Here is a 20,315-nt window from a genome sequence, read left to right on the forward strand (position 1 = left end):
GGGTGCAGTGACTCACGCCTGTAATCCCAGCACTTTGGGAGGCCGGGGCAGGTGGATCACGAGATCAGGAGATCGAGACCATCCTGGCCAACATGGCAAAACCCCATCTCTACTAAAAATACAAAAATCATCTGGGCTACTCGAGAGGCTGAGGCAGGAGAATCGCTTGGCCCAGGGAGCTGGAGGTTGCGGTGAGCCGACATTGCACCACTGCACTGCAGCCTGGCAGCAGAGTGAGGCTCTGTCAAATAAATAAATAAATAAACTGCAAGCGAACTTTCTCCCATAGTTAGCTTGGCCTACGCCCAGGAATGAGCAGAAACAGTTCGCTTGTGAGAGCTGAAGCAAAATGGAGCCAGCTGTCGGGTCTCTCTCACCGTCGTAACTTTGCAAAAGCAGTTTTACCTCCAGCCTCTAGTTTACACGGAGCTCATGGTGACTGAGCCGTAGCCCAGGAGGGGCGGGGACAGTTGCAGACTGTTTGTCCTCAACACTCAGCACTGTGGCAGCTGGATCATTATGTGGCCTCCACCAAGATGATTGGCTCTCTCAGCCTCAGTTTCTCCCTCCACAGGAAAATGAGGGCAGTAACAACAGCACCTTCCTGGGGTCAGGTGCGCATGAGAGAGGCAGTGCAGGCAGCTCCATGCAGGACCGGCATTCAATTCCAGCGCTGACAGTGGCAGGAGGGGTCCTGTCCCCACTCTGCGACGTGTGGCCCTGGGCTCCTTACGCCCCTCTAGACTCTGTTTCCTCGGGATGTGTAAAACACAGACTCAGGATCCCAACACCAGCTCCCGAGCGCGTCCAGGGAGAAGGCAGGGGTGAGGCAGAGGGTGTGAGGCCTGGGCGCCCTCCCTCTCTTAACACTTTTTTGACACCATTGTCTTAAAAATTGACGCCGTTGCTGAAAAGACTCACTCCTTGGCTGGGCGCGGTGGCTCATGCGTGTAATCCCAGCGATTTGGGAGGCCGAGGCGGGCGGATCTCCTGAGGTCAGGATTCCCTCTCTCTACTCATGGGGACGCTGCAGTGGGGTGAATAAGGGCCCCAAAAGTTTCCTAATTCTGGAACCTGTGTATGTTACCTTATACAGCAAAGTCTTTGCAGATGTGATTACATGAAGGGTTTTAAGTCGGGAGAGGATGTTGGATCAGCCATGTGCGCCCTAAATGCAATCACTTGTATCCTTATGATGCAGGTAGAGGGGGGCTTGCACACAGAGAGCAGAGAAGGTGATGTGAAGATGAGGCAGAGATCAGGGCTACGCAGCCCAGAGCACCGGCAGCTGCAGAATCCGGAGGAGGCAGGAAGAGGCAGGGTCTCCCCTACAGCCCCAGGAGGGCATGAAGCTCTGCCCACCCCTTGACTTCAGCCCAGTGTTGCTGACTGCAGGCTTCTGCCCTCTGAAACTGTGAGAGAAGACATTTCTGTTGCTTTCAGCCACCAAGATTGTGGTGACTTGTTATAGCAGCCACAGGACCTAGTGTAGACACATGCTATTCCCAGGAACAACCCCGGCCACCCCCAGCCCCAGCTCTCTCTCTCTCTCTCACACACACACACACACACACACACACACACCCCAGGGCCTGGCCAGAGGCAGGAGAAGCCCCGCCCTGCAGCTCCCCACTCACACACAGACAGATCCCCTCTGTCCTTTGTGGGCTGGGCGTGCCCCAGGGAATACCCAAGCCTGACCTGCAAGGGAAACTGAGGAGCTGGGCCAAGCCTCAGGCTATCACCTGGGGCTGCTGCACTCCTGAGTGCACCTCCCTGGCTCAGCCCCCACCCGGGGCTGCAGGGGCAGGTCCACCCGCCTCAACTGCAGCAGCCTCCTCCTGGTCCCACTGACCCCAGACTCTAAACAGCCCGTGGCTGTGGCTGCCCGGAGGCCCCGGCGACGGTGAGTGCAGGCTCCTCCCCGCCCCTGGCTCCGTCCCTCTCTCAGCCTTGCTGACTCACGGATCCCTCTGTTCGTTCTGGAGAATTAATTGCATCTGTTTTAGAGAATTCAGTCATTGTTGCCTCGTATCTCTTTGTGATTTGTTTCTGGTGTCCCTGGAAAACAGCACCTTAGTTTCTATGTATTTACGGTGATTGTGGCCTTGTGGATTACGCATTTGACTCGACACCTGATCTCAGAAGCCTGAGAAGCAATGGGTTAGGCACTTGAACCCTGGTGTAACAAGCCCTTCTCTCGCTGTATCTTACAAAGATTCTTTTACATTTTCTTCTGGCCTCCTATGTTTACCTTTGACATTTGGAATTTTACTTTCTCTGGAGTCCTGCTTTGTATGTGAGGTGAAGTAAAGATCTATTCTGCTCGCACTAAGTTGGAGATCCAGTTTTCGACACCAGGGGTTCCGAACCCCTGGGCTGTGGGCCAGTACCAGTCCATGGCCTATTAGGAGCAGACTGCCCAGCAGGTGGTGAGTGGCAGATGACTGAGCATTCCAGCCCGAGCTCCGCCTCCTGTCAAATCAGGGTGGTATTAGATTCTCATAGGACCATGAACCTGATTGGGAACTTCACATGAGGGATCTAGTTTGAGTGCTCCTTTTGAGAATCTAGTGCCTGATAATCGGAGGTGGGACAGTTTCATCCCGAAACCATCCTCCACCCCCAGCAGCGCTGGGAAAATTATCTTCCATGAAATCAGTCCCTGGTGCCAAAAAGGTTGGCGACTACTATTCTATATCATTGCTTAAAAGGCTCACTCCTTGGCCAGACGCGGTGGCTCATGCATGTAATCTCAGCACTTTGGGAGGCTGAGGCAGGCAGATCACCTGAGGTCAGGAGTTCGAGACCACCCTAGCCAACATGGTGAAACCCCCGTCTCTACCAAAAATACAGAATTAGCCAGCATGGTGGTGGGCGCCTATAATTGCAGCTACTTGGGAGGCTGAGGCAGGAGAATGGCTTGAACCTGGGAGGCAGAGGTTGCAGTGAGCCAAAATTACACCATTGCACTCCAGCCTGGGCAACAAGAGCAAAACTCAAAAAAAAAAAAAAAACCTCACTCCTTGCCCACGGTGGTCATATGTGGCATTCTCACAATGCTCACCCTGCCACAGCCCCACCCTCTCTGGGGGTGGCTCCCAGAAGCTGCTCCTCTGAGGAAACTTCCTCGTGTGTTTTGACATCCGGGTTCCGCTGGACTTTCCTTCCTTCCATTTGCAGAGAATTTTCTGAGCTCCGTGAAGAGCCTGATGGCGTATTGACAGGGAGACTTGCGCCGTGGACTTGCGGATGACCTGGACAATACTGTCAGGATTCTATTGACCCACCAGGAGCCGGTGGGCACCGCAGCACTCTGGTTATGCAGGTGGCCTTGCAGGGGGTGAGCCCCCACCAGCAAAGTGAGTCTGTGGGAGTGGAGGGCTGTTGGGGCACCTGCACCCCGAACCATCTCCCTGAGTGAGAACGTGCATCTGCAGGACGCTCTCACCACCAGGACTAAGCAGGTGGTTCTGAGACTGTGGACTCCGTGGACCAAATGGAACCCCGGCTCCGAGCCTCTCCCTGGCAGTCTTCTTTTTGGTTCATGGTGTGAAGCAATGTGTCACATTGTGCCGTGACTACAGCCCAGGGCAGGAAACCACCAGCCCTTCTTAGGACCCCCTGGGTAGCCCTCAACTTCACCAGCCCCTTTCCTGTGATGTCCCCATACATCTCTTCGGCCAGAGTCACAGCCCAGTCCCACAGCGTGGAGCTAGAAGGGACCCCCGGGAGGGATACAGAGGGGATGAGGCCTCCTGTCCACCCTAAGAGCCTGGTCACAGTGGGGGCAGCAGCAGGTGCAGTCCAGCTCTGCCCGTCTCCCAGCCAGAGCGGGAGGGAGGCACCAGCAGAGCTCCTCAAGTCCTGAGGAATGAGTGTCCTCCGTTCTCTCAAGGCCCAGCCAGGCCAGCTGATGGGTGCTACCCGGAGCCCGGGGTGGGGCAGCGAACTCCCCTGACCAGCCACTGTCCAGTGGGAAGCCCTGGCCCAGAGCATGCTCAGACCCAGGCAGTGGCTCCCACAGACACAGGGCTCCAAGTAGTCACACTCCAGAGCCTCTCTAGGACTTTGAAGAGTTTCCCAGAAGTCTAGGGAGAGAGAAGGAGTACCAGAGCCTCCTTGGTCACAGCCTCAGGGGTAATCCACCCCCTTCTGTGGCCAGCTCCACCTACCCTGTCACCTCAAGCTCAGAAGGAGGTCCACAGAGCCACCTGGACCTGAGCTTCAATTCTCTTAAAGCTCCACCAGGGCAACCCTTCGGTGGGGAGTCCAGAGAGGGGGCTGCATCTGGGGTTCTCGGTCAACAGAAGCTGCATCTGGGGCTCTCAGTCAATGGAGGCTGCATCTGGGGCTCTCAGTCAGTGGGGTCTGCATCTGGGGCTCTCAGTCAATGGAGGCTGCATCTGGGGCTCTCAATCAATGGGGTCTGCATCTGAGACTGTCAGTCACTGGGGGCTGCTCTGGGGCTCTCAGTCAATGAGGCTGCCTCTGAGGCTCTCAGTCTATGGGGGGCTGCAGCTGAGACTCAATCAATAGCAGCTGCATCTAAGACTCTCAATCAATGGAGGCCGCACCTGAGACGCAGAACGAGCGGGAGTGCATGGTAAGGTCTGGTGTTTGGTGCCCTCTGGTGGGCATTTTGTGCCCTGCTGACCAATCTGAGGACGGAGGTGAGGGAAAGACTCAGGTAGTGTGGGGGCTGTCCAGGGTTTTCCCACCAACACTGATGACAGGGTGACCTTGAAGAAGTCACTCTCTTCTCTTAGCCTCGGTTTCCTAATCTGCAAAGATGGTGACAGATACATTCCATTTCCCAAGGCTGCCGGGGTCTAGAGGCAACTGCACATGCCTGTATTCCCAGGTGCACTTTGGGAGGCCAAGGTGGGAGGATCGCTTGAGGCCAGGAGTTTGAGACCAGCCTGGGCAAGATGAGAACCGCCCCCCCACCATTGCTAAAAATAAAATAAAATAAAATAAAAATTAGCTGAGCGAACACAGTCCATACAAACCAGAAAAGAAATTAGCTGGGTATGCTGGTGTGTGCTTGTGAGCCTTGGTCCTCTGGAGGCTGAGGTAGGAGGATCGCATGGGCCAGGGAGGCCAAGGCTGGAGTGAGCCATGATTGAGTGGAGCCACACTCCAGCCTGGGTGACAGAGTAAGACCCTATCGTAAAAAACAAAGCAAACAAACAAAAAAAAGAACCAAGACTGCCAGGGATGTGAGAGTTCAGACGTTCAGACGAGGCTGCGAGTGCACAGCGCCAGTTCATTCCTGTGTCTCGCAGACAGACGGGCAGGGTCCGAGGAAGAGGGCCTCACCGTCCCGCCCCTCCCCTCCATCCTGTGTCTGGCTGCCAGGGGATGCTCCTAAGCCCTTCAGGTTCCTGCTGGCCACAGGACAGTCCCCGAGAGCTCTGGCCTGGCTCTCAAGGATGGGGATGCCGTGCCTGGCCCTTCCCCAGCACCAGCCGTGCTGAGCCCCTCCGTCCCCACACACAGCACTGCCGTGACCACCTCCTGGCCTTTGGCCCACTGACCCCCTAGTCACTCCCTCCCACTGTCCCCTTGCCCTCTGGCAAATTCCTATCCTTCTTGTAACCTAGTGTGGGCGGCATCTGCTCCTCCTCTAAGATCCCACACTTCACCCTGGGCCGCCCCAGCCTCCCCTCTCCCGGCCCCACCCCCGGTCTCCCCTCTCCCCAGCCTCCCCTCTCCCGGCCCCACCCCGGTCTCCTCTCTCCACAGCCCCAGCCTGCAGCTCCTTGCATCTGCGTCTGTCCCTGTGTCTTGTCATATGAGATGCTGCTGTCTCCCATCATGTATTGCATTAATTTTATCTTCCTTACATGTTGGTCTCCCCCATTGAACCAGGAGATCCCCAGACCTTGGTTTTCTTCCAGGCCCAGGAGACGCCTGGCCTGCGTTGGGAAGGGTACACGTGTGTTGAAACCTCTGTCTGACTGAGGCGGCATCAGCAGGTGGGTGCCAGTGAGCCCAGGGGCGCCTGCGGGCCATCCCCCTGCCCTCCTCCCCAACACCTGCTTCTGGGCCAGCATTCATCCCTCTGAGGCCGTGGGCCTGGGGACTGGGTTCGGTGCTCCCCACACCGCACCGGGCTGGCAGGGGAGGGCTATCAGCCTGCACACCCGGCGCCCACCCCAGGTCCAGTTGGGCCAGAACTTTTTGTTCAAAAGAAAGCCACGGCTGTTTTTTCCAGAATCCACTTGGAAGGGTTTCCTCTTCTCCAGGGACCGCAGCTCACAGGGACCTTCCTTCAATTGTTTCATTTACTCTGTCACTTGTAGCAAAAAGAGCATTGATTCAAGACAATCCCTATCAGATCCCAGCTGTCTTCTTTGTAGGAATTGAGCTAATCCTAAAATTCATGTGGAAACTCTAGGAACCCAGACAGCCAAACAATCTTGAAAAAGAGCAGATTGGAGGAGTCACACTTTCTGGTTTCAAAGCTGACTACAAAGCTGTGGTAATCGAGCCGGCGTGTGCCTGTAAAGACGGACACACAGACCAATACGACAGAACCGAGAGGCCAGAAAGGAACTCTCACATCTGGGGTCAACTGATTTTGATGAAAGTGCCTTGGCTCTCCTCAAAATCAGCTGACCCCCGAAATGCGAAGGTGAAGTGGGGGAAGAACAGCGGGGAGAGCTGATAGCCACGGGCAAAAGAATGAAGCTGGAGCCCTGCTTCACATCATAAACAAAAAGTAAATGAAAATGTATCAGGACCCTTTAAGTTAAAACATTATACCTAATCTCAAATCCACATTGCAACTAACCTTTAATCCACATTTTAACCGATTTTTGATCGTGACTAATCTTGTAAATTAAAGAATCTTTAATCATGATAACTAATCTCTAAACATGTCCAGTTTTGGTATCAAAGAAGAATAATCACGACTGTCTAAAACGGTACTGAACTACTCCTCCCTTCCCAACAGCATGTCTGTGGGCGGCTGGATATTCCTTACAAACTTCAACCAAAACAGCATGTCACGACAGACTAATGTCACAACAGACTAATAATGTCACAACAGACTAATGTCGAAACAGACTAATAATGTCACAACAGACTAATGTCACAACAGACTAATGTCACAACAGACTAATGTCGAAACAGACTAATGTCACAACAGACTAGTAATGTCACAACAGACTGTCACAACAGACTAATAATGTCACAACAGACTAATGTCACAACAGACTAATAATGTCACAACAGACTAATAATGTCACAACAGACTAATGTCGAAACAGACTAATAATGTCACAACAGACTAATGTCACAACAGACTAATGTCACAACAGACTAATAATGTCGCAACAGACTAATGTCGAAAGAGACTAATAATGTCACAACAGACTGATGTCACAACAGACTGTCACAACAGACTAATGTCGAAACAGACTAATGTCACAACAGACTAATAATGTCACAACAGACTAATGTCACAACAGACTAATAATGTCACAACAGACTAATGTCGCAACAGACTAATGTCACAACAGACTAATGTCGCAACAGACTAATGCAGAAGCAGAGGTCAGACTCTACCTGTCTCCCATCAAGCCAGACATTAAAGAAATTGACAAACACGTAAAATCACGCTGCCCTTACTGTTAACTTTGTTGTGGTTTCAGAACATACTTATTTTTCATTTAAAAATAATTACTAAGCCGGGCGCAGTGGCTCACTCCTATAATCCCAGCACTTTGGGAGGTCGAGGTGGTGGATCACAAGGTCAGGAGTTCGAGACCAGCCTGGCCAAGATGGTGAAACCCCGTCTCTACTAAAACAATTAGCTGGGTGTGGCGGCGGGCGCCTGCAGTTGCAGCTACTCAGGAGGCTGAGGTTGCAGTGAGTCAAGATCACACCACTGCACTCCAGCCTGGCAACAGAGTGAGACTCTGTCTCAAAGCAAAAACAAAATGACTAGTGTTAATATGTTATGGGTTTATCATTCTTTTTAAGTAAGTATTATTTCTAAACAAATACTTTTAAAATAGATTTGACTTTCAAATGTATCTATTTATACGGTCATGTGTTGCTTAAGAACTGGATACATTTGGAGGCATGTCATTAGGCAATTCTGTTTGTGTGAACATCATGAGGAAGACCTGGATGAGACAGCCTACTTCACACCTGCACAGCGTGTGACTGTGCTGAACACTGCAGGCAGTTGTGACACAATGGTAAGTATTAACATTTGTGGATCTAGGCAGGGTGCGGTGGCTCACACCTGTAGTCCGAGGCAGGTAAATCACCTGAGGTCAGGAGTTCAAGACCAGCCTGACCAACATGGTGAAACCCCATCTCTACTAAAAATACAAAACTTAGCCAGGCGTGGTGGCAGGCCCCTGTAATCTCAGCTACTCCGGAGGCTGAGGCAGGAGAATCACTTGAACCTGGGAGGCAGAGATGGCAGTGAGCTGAGATCACGCCCTTACATTCCAGCCTGGGTGACAGAGCCAGACTCTGTCTCAAAAAAAAATAAAACAGTATTTGTGTATCTAAACAGATACAAACATAGACAAGGTACAGTAAAAGTATGGTATAAAAAACAAATGTCACACAGGCATAGGGTACTTATAGAGCTTGCAGGACTGGACGTGGCTCTGGGTGAGTCATGAGTGGGTGGTGAGGGAATGGGAAGGCCCGGGACACCACTGGCCACTACTGTAGACTTTATCGACACTGGACACCGAGGCCACGCTGCGTTTATAAAAAGTGCTTTTCTTTCTTTGCTAATAAATCAGCCGTAGCTTACTGTAATGGCTTAACTTTATATACTTTTTACTTTTTTTTTTTTTTGAGACAGAGTCTGGCACTGTCACCCAGGCTGGAGTGCAGTGGCGCCATCTCTGCTCACCGCGACCTCCGCCTCCCGGGTTCAAGCAATTCTCCTGCCTCAGCCTCCCACATAGCTGGGATTACAGGCGTCCTCCACCATGCCCAGCTAATATTTTGTATATTTAGTAGAGACGGGGTTCCACTACGTTAGCTAGGCTGGTCTCAAACCCCTGACCTCATGATCCACCTGCCTCGGCCCCCAAGGTGCTGGGATTACAGGCGTCCTCCACCCCATGCCCAGCTAATATTTTGTATTTTTAGTAGAGACGGGGTTCCACTATGTTAGCTAGGCTGGTCTCAAACCCCTGACCTCATGATCCACCTGCCTCGGCCCCCAGTGTGCTGGGATTACAGGCGTGAGCCACCACACCCAGCTAATTACACTTTGTACTTTTTAAAAAACATTTGGACTCTTTTGTGAAAACACTAGCTTAAAACACACATTGTACACCTGTATGAAAACATTTTCTTTCTTTATATCCTTATTCTAGAAGCTCTTTTCTGTTTTTCTGGTTTCTGTTTTTTTCTTTTTTGAGATGGAGTCTTGCTCTGTTGCCCAGGCCGGAATGCAGTGGCACAATCTCGGCTCACTGCAACCTCTGCTCCTCCTGGATTCAAGCGATTCTTCTGCCTCAGCCTCCAAAACTGGGACTACAGGCACATGCAACCATACCCAGCTAATTTTTGTATTTTCAGTAGAGGTGGGGGTTTCACTACATTGGCCAGGCTGGTCTTGAACTCCTGACCTCAAGTAATCTGCCCGCCTCGGCCTCCCAAAGTGCTGGGATTACAGGCGTGAGCCACCTCGCCCAGCCATATAAACCCTTTTCCGTTTTTTTTGGCTCACCACAACCTCCGCCTCCAGGGTTCAAGCAATTCTTCTGCCTCAGCCTCCCGAGTATCTGGGATTACAGGCACCCACCCCCACGCCCAGCTACTTTTGCAATTTTGGTAAAGACAGGGTTTCTCCATGTTGGTCAGGCTGGTCTCGAACTCCTGACCTCAGGTGATCCAGCCACCTTGGCCTCCCAAAGTGCTGGGACTAAAGGCATGAGCCACTGCATCCAGCCTTTTTCACTTTTTAAACTTGTTTTGCTGGAAACTAAGACACAAGCACACGTGTTAGCCTAGGGCTACTCAGGGGAGGGTGCCCCCCACCTCACGTCCCGGCCCACCGAGGTCTTCAGGGGCAATGGCAGGCATGGGTTGTCTTGTCCTACGATTAACGCCTTCTTCTGGACGCTACTGGAGGACCTGCACAAGGCTGTTTTAAGTAAACTTGTTTTTAATAAGTAGGAGTGCACACTAAAACAATGATCGAACACATCGTGTAGTAAATCCACAAACCACGTGGCTGTTTATCATGGTCACCGCTGTGCACAGCTGCCTGTGCTAGATTTGGACGCGGCTGAAGGTGCAGTGGGTTTGCCTACGGCAGCACCACCACAAACAGCCTGCGGCGCATGCCCGCAGGGCCACCCCTCGGAGACCGAGGCGGATGGAAGTGCTGGCCGGCATTCCGCTCACTGTCCACCACGTGGCACCTTTGCCCAGGTGAAGCCCCAGGGAGCAGAACTGAGCCTCCCCTTGGAAGAGAGGTGAAAGTCTGACGGAGTAGCTGGGACTCCAAGCACCCACCGCCACCCCCGGCTGATTTTTGTATATACGTGCCCACAAATACACATGAAATCACATTTTCCCTGCACGCCCTGGCCCCTCCCACACCTCTTTCATCCTCCTTAGGATTGCCAGATTTAGCAATACAAATGCGGGGCACCTGTTACATTTGAATTTCAAGTAAATACTTTTTTTTTCAGTATGTGTATATCCCATACAATATTTTGAACATACGTACTTTAAAAAGGTATTTGTCCATCTTGGCCAACATGTGAAACCCATCTCTACTAAAAATACAAAAATTAGCTGGGCGTGGTGGTGCACGCCTGTAGTCCCAACTACTCAGGAGGCTGAGGCAGGAGAATCGCTTGAACTGGGGAGGCGGAGGTTACAGTGAGCTGAGATGGCGCCACTGCACTCTAGCCTGGTGACAGAGCGAGACTCTGTCTCAAAAAAAAAAAAAAAGTATTTGTTACTTATCTGAAATGCAGATATAACTGGGTATCCTGTATTTCACCTGGCAATGCTAGTTCCACCCTGTTATCTTAAAACTGCTGGTTACAACCCTCTGACCCAATGTTACAACCTTCAGTGAGTCCCAGTCCCCACTTCCTTAGGCCAGGGGACCTGGAGTATCTCATTCCACAGGGGAACTCACAGTCAGGAAGAATTCAGATCCCCCTTCCAAGGCCCACGGGTCAGCAGATTTGGGGCGTGTGCACCTGAAGGAAGAAACATCTTTAAAGATATTTAAAGATGACTCTGCAGACCAGGCATGGTGGCTCATGCCTGTAATCCCAGCACTTTGGGAGGCTGAGGCAGGAGGATCACTTGGAGTCAGGAGTTCGAGACCAGCCTCACCAACATGGTGAAATCCCATCTCTACTACAAAAATTAGCCGAGTGTGGTGCAGTGGCTCACACCCATAATCCAGCACTTTGGGAGGCCAAGGCAGGAGGATCACAAGGTCAGGAGTTCAAGACCAGCCTGGCCAACATGGTGAAACCCTGTCTCTACTAAAAATACAAAAATTAGATGAGCATGGTGGTGGGCACCTGTAATCCCAGCTACTTGGTAGGCTGAGGCAGGAGAATCACTTGAACTCAGGAGGTGGAGGTTGCAGTGAGCTGAGATTGCACCACTGCACTCTAGCCTAGGGGACAGAGTGAGACTTTGTCTCAAAAAAAAAAAAAAAAAAACCCAACCCAAACTGGTGGGTAGCAAGGCCAGGCCAGAACCCAGAGCTCTGGGCTCCAAGCCAGCACCTGCTCCCCAACACAGAAAGAGGTGGGAGCAGCTGGGCCTTAGCCAAGCACTTCTGGCCCCTTGGTAGATCAGGCAGAGTGAGAGCACAGGAGGGAGAGAAGACCTCTATGCAAACCAGCGCAACCGGACAGAGATGAGGGGCCCCTGCTGCCGCCACCAAAGACAGCCTCGATCCATGCAGACTCCAGGGAATATGGGGCAGGTCCGTGACCCTGCAGGAAGGGAATCAGTCAAATCTAAAATGTGGGACATGCTTCAGGACAACTGACCCAGTTTCTTTAATGAGTCAATGGCATTAAACTACGGAGGGGTGATGGTTCTAGATTAAAAGACACTTTCAAAGGACCTGAAGACGGCAGCGCATGCCGTGAGCAGATCTTATTTAGATCCTGGTTTAAGTAGCTCAACTGTTAAAAGACCTTTTTTTCGGACAGAGCAATTTAATTTGGTACTTGGTACATTTAATGTGATACTTGGATATTCGATGGTATTAATCCATTAATCCTCAATTTACCATCAGGCTCCAATGAGTTGTTTGGGTGTTTTTGTTGTTGTTTGTTTTTGAGACGGAGTTTCACTCTTGTTGCCCAGGCCTTAGTGCAAGGGTGTAATCTCGGCTCACTGCAACCTCCGCCTCCCAGGTTCAAGTGATTCTCCTGCCTCAGCCTCTTAAGTAGCAGGAATATCAGGTGCGCACCACCATGCCCAGCTGCTTTTTTTGTCTTTTTAGTAGAGACAGGGTTTCGCCATGTTGGTCAGGCTGGTCTCAAACTCCTGACCTCAAGTGATCTGCTTGCCTCAGCCTCCCAAAGTGCTGGGATTACAGGCATGAGACACCATGCCCGGCCTATTTTTATTTTTTTAGTTTACTTGTCGAGTAGTTCTAGCAATGTATAACATTTGATAGTTCGTGAATTTTATTCTTTCTTAGAGACCTTCTACAGAACAAAGCCCATTCCGTCTTACAATTCCTACATGGTTGGCTCAAGCCTATTGTAAGATATATTGTGGAATCAGGGATCTTATTTTTCCTGTATCTTGAAATATTTTCCTGCTTCATCATCCTGAGAATTATTCATCATCACTCATCAAGTATTTCCAATTATGCTAAAAGAGAATAAATAACAAGAAAACGGAAAGCTGATGAACTTGCCTACAAAACAGAGTGAGGCTGGTCATGGTGGCTCGTGCCTGTAATCCCAGCACTTTGGGAGGTCAAGGCAGGCAGATCACCTGAGGCTGGGAGTTTGGGACCAGCCTGGCCAATGTGGAGAAACCCCGTCTCTACTGAAAATACAAAATTCCCCCTCTCTTACCTTCTCCGCCATTGTGGTGTGTGCTTGATTGCACTTCTCAACATGTCTTCCCACAAGACTTTCAGGATTAAGCAATTCCTGGCCAAGAAACAAAAGCAAAATTGTCCCATTCCCTAGGGTATTCCAATGAAAACTGGTAATAAAATCAGATAAGACTCCAAAAGGAGATGCTGGAGAGGAACCAAGGGGGCTCTATAGGAAATTGCACATGAGATGGCACATACTTATGCTGTCTGACGGTCACAATTGTGTTACCACATCAAGCCGAAAATGTCACCATTATCTGGAGAGCTGGACGTGTTTTATTGGGAATATATTTTCTCTCTCGGAATCTGTTATGAACAAAACCCCATCTCTATTAAAAAAAAAAAAGAAAAGAAAAGAAAAATTATCCAGGTGTGGTGGCACATGTCTGTAGTCCCAGATACTCAGGAGGCTGAGGTGGGAGGATTGCTTGAGCCTGGGAGGTAGAGGCTGCAGTGAGCTGTGATCCCACCACTGCTCTCCAGCCTGGGTCACAGAACAACACCCTATTTCTTTAAAAAAAAATGGGGGAGAAAGGATAGCCACCCTGTCCCATTAGCCAGAGGCTAATGATGATGGTGAAATTAATCAAATGGGAGATATTTCAGTGAGGACTCAGATGACCATATCCTAGACAAATTTTCCCAAATCCATATTTCCATGGACAAAAAGGAAATATATTTGCCTTCAATTAACAGGCAAGACTTCACTCAATATTTTGTAATAAGAACTTGGACCACTGCATTTTGCTAAAAGGACGGATGATGATATCCTTTCACATTTTTTGATGTTTGTGAATGGGATACATTTCATAAGTGGATAAATGCCAAAGGCAGGTGTTTATACAAAGATACTTAGAGAAAATAGACAATGGAAAAATTTTAATTAATTGAATTGATGGTTCTAATGGGTGTTTATAGATCAAAAAATGAAAATGTTTTGCAATCATGAAACAAATGAAGTGACGACACTCTCTCCAACAAAACTGTGCCAATGATTTTGAAAAGTTCACCCAAGTATCACATTTTGACAATATCAGCGCAAGAAGACAGAAAAGTGAAGTTAGTCTAGAAACCCCTAGAGGTGTGGCTGAAACCTGGAATCGGCATTTATAAGGTGGGTGAGTTCCAGGCTCCTGCGAGGCAGGTGATAAGTAGCTAGTTGCATTCAAAGGATGCCACCAGTGTGCCTTCAAATCACAAACGTGGAATACAAAGTTGAGTTTGCTATGTTTTCATTCTAAAATGTCTAATGAAGTTGTATTTCACAATCCCTTTATTCTTACTTCTGCAAATGACCGACAGGGACACCTCAGAGATACTGCAGGTTCTGTACCGGACCACCGAATAAAGCTAACATGCAAGAAACTGAGGCACATTTTCCAGTGGGTGTGAAAGTGACGCTTACAGTGCAGTCTATCTACAGTCTATGAAGTGTGCAACAGCATTGTGTCTGAAAACAACGTACCCGCCTTAAAGATTTTCATTTCTGGCTGGGTACAGTGGCTCACACCTGCAATCCCAGAATTTTGAGGGGCTGAGGCAGGTGGATCATTTGAGGCCAGGAGTTCAAGACCAGCCTGGGCAACACAGAGAGATCACATATGTCAAGATGGAGTCTTGCTCTGTCGCCGGGCCAGAGTACAGTGGCGTGATCTCGGCTCACTGCCACCTCCACCGCCCAGGTTCAAGTGATTCTCCTGCCTCAGCCTCCAGAGTAGCTGGGATTACAGGCTCACACCACCACACCCAGCTAAGTTTTGTATTTTTAGTAGAGACAGGTTTTCACCATGCTGGCCGGGATGGTCTTGATTGCTTGACCTCATGATCTGCCCAACTCGGCCTCCCAAAGTGCTGGGATTACAGGTGTGAGCCCCCGCGCCCGGCCTGTACATATACGTGTGTGTGTGTGTGTGTGTGTGTGTGTGTGTGTGTGTGTGTGTATTTTAATTGCTAAAAACTGCGAACGATCACATGAGTGTTCAGTGAGTGGCGATCATTTTGCTGGTGGGGGTCTAGCCTCGATGTTGCCAGCTGCTGTCGGCTCAGGGCAGTGGCTGCTGAAGGTTGGGGTGGCCGTGGCACTTTCTTAAAATAAGGCAACAATGAAATTGGCCACAAAGAGTGACTCTTCCTGTCCCAAAAAATCTCTCCGTACCGTGTGGTGCTGTTTGATAGCATTTTATCCACAGTAGAACTTTCAAAATTGAAGTCAGTTCTCTCAAATCCTGCCACTGTTTTATCAACTGAATTTAAGTAATATTGTAAATCCTTTGCGGTCATGTCAACAGGGTGCACGGCATCACCACCAGGCCTAGATCCCGTCCAAAGACACCACTTTCTGCTCATCCATGAGAAGCAACTCCTCATCTATTACCGTTTTCATGTGAGATTGCAGCCATTCCGTCCCATCCTCAGGCTCCGTTTCTAATTCTAGTTCTCTTGCTATTTCCACCACATCTACGGTTCTTTTCTACACAGAAGTCTCAAACCCCTCAAAGACATCCATGAGGTTGAAATCAGCTTCTTCCAAACTTTTGTCAGTGTTGGTCGGGCACAGTGGCTCACGCCTGTAATCCCAGCACTTTGGGAGGCCAACGTAAGTGGACCACTTGAGCTGAGGAGTTCGAGACCAGCCTGGCCAAAGGTGAAACCTCATCTTTACAAAAAATTAGCTGGGTTTAGTGGCATGTGCCTGCAGCTACTTGGGAGGTTGAGGCAGGAGATTTGCTTGAGCCAGGAGGCAGGAGGTTGCAGTGAACTGAGTATGCACCATTGCACTCCAGCCTAGTCAATGGAAATGAAACCCTTTCTCAAAGCAAAACAAAACAAACAAACCAAAAAAAAAAAAAATTCCTGTCAATGTTTGTTGATATTTTGACCTCTTCCATGAATCACAAATCTTCTTCACAGTATCTAGAATGGTGATCCATCTATAGCCTTATGAAATGTATTTCTCCAACAGCAAGACTTGAAAGTCAAAATTACTCTTTTCAGGGTGGATGTTGTGTGAGGAGGTGTGAAAACAACATTAATCTCCTTGTACATCTCCGTCGGAGCTTCTGGGTGACCAGGTGCATTGTCTATGAGCAGCAGTATTTTGAAATATTTTTTTCTGAGCAGTAGGTCTTAACAATGGACTTAAAATATTCAGAAAACCATGCTGCAGACAGATGTGCTGTCATCCAGACTCTGTTGTTCCATTTATAGAGCAGAGGTAGAGTCAATTTAGAATTTCGGGGCGGGGAAGCACAGCGCACTGCAGCCTCTGCCTCCCGGGTTCAAGCAATTCTCATGCCTCAGCCTCCTGAGTAGCTGGGATTACAGGGGTGCACCATCATGCCTGGCTAATTTTTGCATTTTTAGTAGAGACAGGTTTTACCGTGTTGGCCAGGCTGGTCTCAAACTCCTGATCTCGAGTGATCTGCTCACTTCAGCCACCCAAAGTGGTGAGATTACAGGCGTGAGCCACCGCGCTCGGCCAATTTAGCATATTCTTAAGGGTCCTAGGATTTTCTGAATGGTAAGTCAGCACTGGATTCAATGTAAAGTCACTGTCTGTGCTAACTGCTCACAAGACAGGCAGCCCGCCCTTTGGAGCTGTAAAGCCAGGCACTGACTTCTCCTCTCGAGCTGCGAAAGCCCTCTTTCTGGCTTTTTTTTTTTTGGAAATAAAGTTTTATTGTTTCATTTGTTTACATACTTTCTATGGCTGCTTTTGTACTACAAATGCAGAGTTGAGTAATTTTGATTGAGACTGGTTAAAAATACGGTCTCTTACCCTTTACAGAAAAAATATGCTGGTCCCCGAGTTAAATCATCGTCTCAAGAAAGCCAGAGAGTAAGTTATTCCAGGGCAAATGCTCTGAAACTGGGGTGCACAGATAGGTATCTGGGGTCTGTCATCCCTAGAAATAATACGTATTACTTATCGTATGTGTGCATTTTACCAGTAAGAGGGTCCTGTGACTTTCATTAAATTTTCAAAGGAGTCTTGTGATCTAAAGTACGTTAAGAACCAATGCTCTGGATGAAGCTTATTTGCTCTACTGAAGGCTCCTGTGCACTTCCTTCTCTTCTATCCCACTTCACAAGCCTTCAGTCAAAACTCTCTCTCTATGGACCAACCTCCGGTGGCTTCAAACTTGTCTTCTGCAGCTTCCTCACCTCTCTCAGCCTTCACAGAATTGAAGAGCGTTAGGGCCCTGCTCTGGATGAGGCTTTGGCTTACGGGAATGTTGTCCGACCGCTCCGACTCCCTCCGTGTCAGCAGTAAGGGCGTTTCACTTTCTCACTAGCCATGTTCACCAGAGCAGCGCTTTGAAATTTCCGTCGAGAACCCTTCCTATGTGCTCACAACTTGGCTCTGTCACAGGAGACCTAGCTTTCGGCCTGAGGAGCTGAAGAGAGACAGGGGAGCAGCCGGTCCAAGGAGCAGTCAGAAGACACAACATTTCTCCGTTAAGTTCACTGTCTCAGAAGGACACAGTTTGTGGCACCCCGAAACAATTGCAATGGTAACATCACAGATGACCGTAACAGACACACTTCTAATGAAAAAGTTGGAAATACAGTAAGAATTAGCAAAATGTGGCAAGAGAGACATGCAGTGAGCACGTGCTGTTGGGAAAAATGATAGATTGGCTCATAAACCTTTAATTTGTTTAAAAAAAAATAAAACGGTATCTGCAAAATGCAATTAAGTGAAATGCGATAAAATGAGGTTTGCCTGTGTTTCTAAAGTGACTTACACATTAAAAACGTAGAGAGTCGGCCGGGTGCGGTGGCTCACACCCGTAATCCCAGCACTCTGGGGGGGCGGAGGTGGGCGGAGGTGGGTCAGTTTGAGACCAGCCTGACCCACATGGAGAAACCCCGACTCTACTAAAAATACAAAATTAACCAGGTGTAGTGGTACGTGCCTGTAATCCCAGCTACTCTGGAGGCTGAGGCAGGAGAATTGCTTGAACCCGGGAGGCAGAGGTTGCGGTGAGCCAGGATCACACCCCTGCACTCCAGCCTGGGCAACACGAGCAAAACTCCATCCCATAATAAATAAATAAATGCAAAGAGTCCTTTGGACCCAGACAGCCAGAGGTCAATGCTGTAAGGTCTAACAGGGCCCTGTAGTTACGTGAGAAAATGAGCTCGGCCGGGGGCGGTGGCTCACACCCGTAGCCCTAGCAATTTGGGAGGCTGAAGCAGGACAGTCCCTTGAGTCCCGGAGTATGAGACCAGCCTGGGCAACAGAGGGAGACCCTGCCGAAAGAAAGGAAAGAAAAGGAAAGAAAGAAAGAGAAAGAAAAAGAAAGAGAGAGAAAGAATGACACAGAAAGAGAGAGAAAGAAAGAAAAAGAAAGAAAGAAAGAAGAAAGAGAGAGAGAAAAAGGAAAAGAAAGAAAAGAAGTAACCTTTGGGCCGGGGCGCTGACTCATGCCTGTAATCCCAGCACTTTGGGAGGCCGAGGTAAGAGGATTGTTTGAGCTCAACAGTTTAAAATCAGCCTGGGCAACATGGCAAAACCCTATCTCTACTAATAATACAAAAAAAAAAAAAAAAAATAGCCAAGCACAGTGGCAAGTGCCTATAGTCCCAGCTACACAAGAGGCTGTGGTGGAAGGACCACTGAAGCCTGGGAGGTAGAGGCTGCAGTGAGCCATGATCATGACACCATGCTCCAGCCTCAGCCACAGGGTGAGACCCTGTCTTGAAAGAGAGGGGGTGGGAGAGAGGGAAGAAGAAAGGAAGGAGGAAGGAAGGAAGGAGGGAGGGAGGAAGGAAGAAGGAAGGAGGAAGGAAGAAAGGAAGGAGGGAGGAGGAAGGAAGGAGGGAGGAAGGAAGGAGGAAGGAGGAAGGAAGGAGGAAGGAGGAAGGAAGGAGGGAGGGAGGAAGGAGGATGGAGGAAGGAAGGAAGTAGGAAGGAGGAAGGAAGGAAGGAGGAAGGAAGGAAGGAGGGAGGAAGGAAGGAGGAAGAAGGAAGGAAGGAGGGAGGAAGGAGGAAGAAGGAAGGAAAGGAGGGAGGAAGGAGGAAGGAGGAGGAAGGAAGGAAAGAGGAAGGAAGGAGGAAGGAAGGAAGGAGGAGGAAGGAAGGAAGGAGGAAGGAAGGAAGGAGGAAGGCAGGAGGAAGGAAGGAAGGAGGAAGGCAGGCAGGCTGGCTGATGCTTTGTTGAGATGCTGGGCAAGGCGCAGGTGTCTGCTCTGCTGTGAATGCTGCTGTTTGCTCTGCTCCTGTGATCATCGGACCTTCCCATAACACAACTTTTCTTCAGAAACAAGAGCCAGAGAATGCTTCCGCAATGCAGGTGTCACTCTGCACAATTGGAAGTGCAAATGGCATGCCCTAGTCAGGCCCTGGCATGGAACGTGTCCACCTCCACACGGGGAATAGCAGAAGCCCTGGCGGCCCAGAGCCTGAGACCCAGTCCTAGCCGAGTAGGTGGTCCAGAGGAAGGGGAGCTCAGGCCCCAGGGAGGCTCCAAGGCAGGTCTTACCAACACCACTCAGTCAGCTGGCCTTGGAGAGGTGAGTCTGGGGGCAGATGGAATCCCAGCTCCTTCCTCCAAGGCACAGGCCCTGATCTTAGGACGACTGCTGGCGGGGGCTGTTCCCTCCCCACGGCAGCAGCCAACAAACGGGGCTCCCAGCAAAAACTGCCAGAATGCTTGAAGTTTGAGCTCCATCAGTGCCATGTTTGGGGGACTTTTGCAGAGTCCCTCCCCACCCCAGGCAATGGCAGCTGTGAGAGACCAAGGCTGGGGGATGCCCAAGAAAGCTGAGAGTGCGGATGCTGTGGGAAGGCCGGGTGAGCCACGGAAGCCACCGCCTGCTCCACCGGGCCACCACAGCGGTCCCCAGGATGAGGCTTGATGACAGCCCCCTACAGGCCCTCACCCAGCTCCAGCCAGGGTGCCAGGGGGTCAGGCAACCCATCCAGGCCAGTCTCCTCCACAGCTCTGCCCACAGCCTCTCTAAGACGTGTAGCTGCTTCTAAGCTGAAATGTCTCCCAGTCTAGTCAGCGCCACTAGCACAACCAACTCGTCCTGGTTTTAGCAGCGAAACCCGCGTGCGCTCATTCTGGGGCCTGCTTGCCCATCATTTAAATAACCAGGGAGGCCGGGCATGGTGGCTCATGCCTATAATCCCAGCACTTTGGGAGGCCAAGACAGGAGGATCACTTGAGGTCAGGAATCTGAGACCAGCCTGGGCAACATGGTGAAACCC

Source organism: Callithrix jacchus, chromosome 8, assembly GCF_049354715.1.
Source record: "Callithrix jacchus isolate 240 chromosome 8, calJac240_pri, whole genome shotgun sequence".
NCBI lineage: Eukaryota > Metazoa > Chordata > Mammalia > Primates > Cebidae > Callithrix > Callithrix jacchus.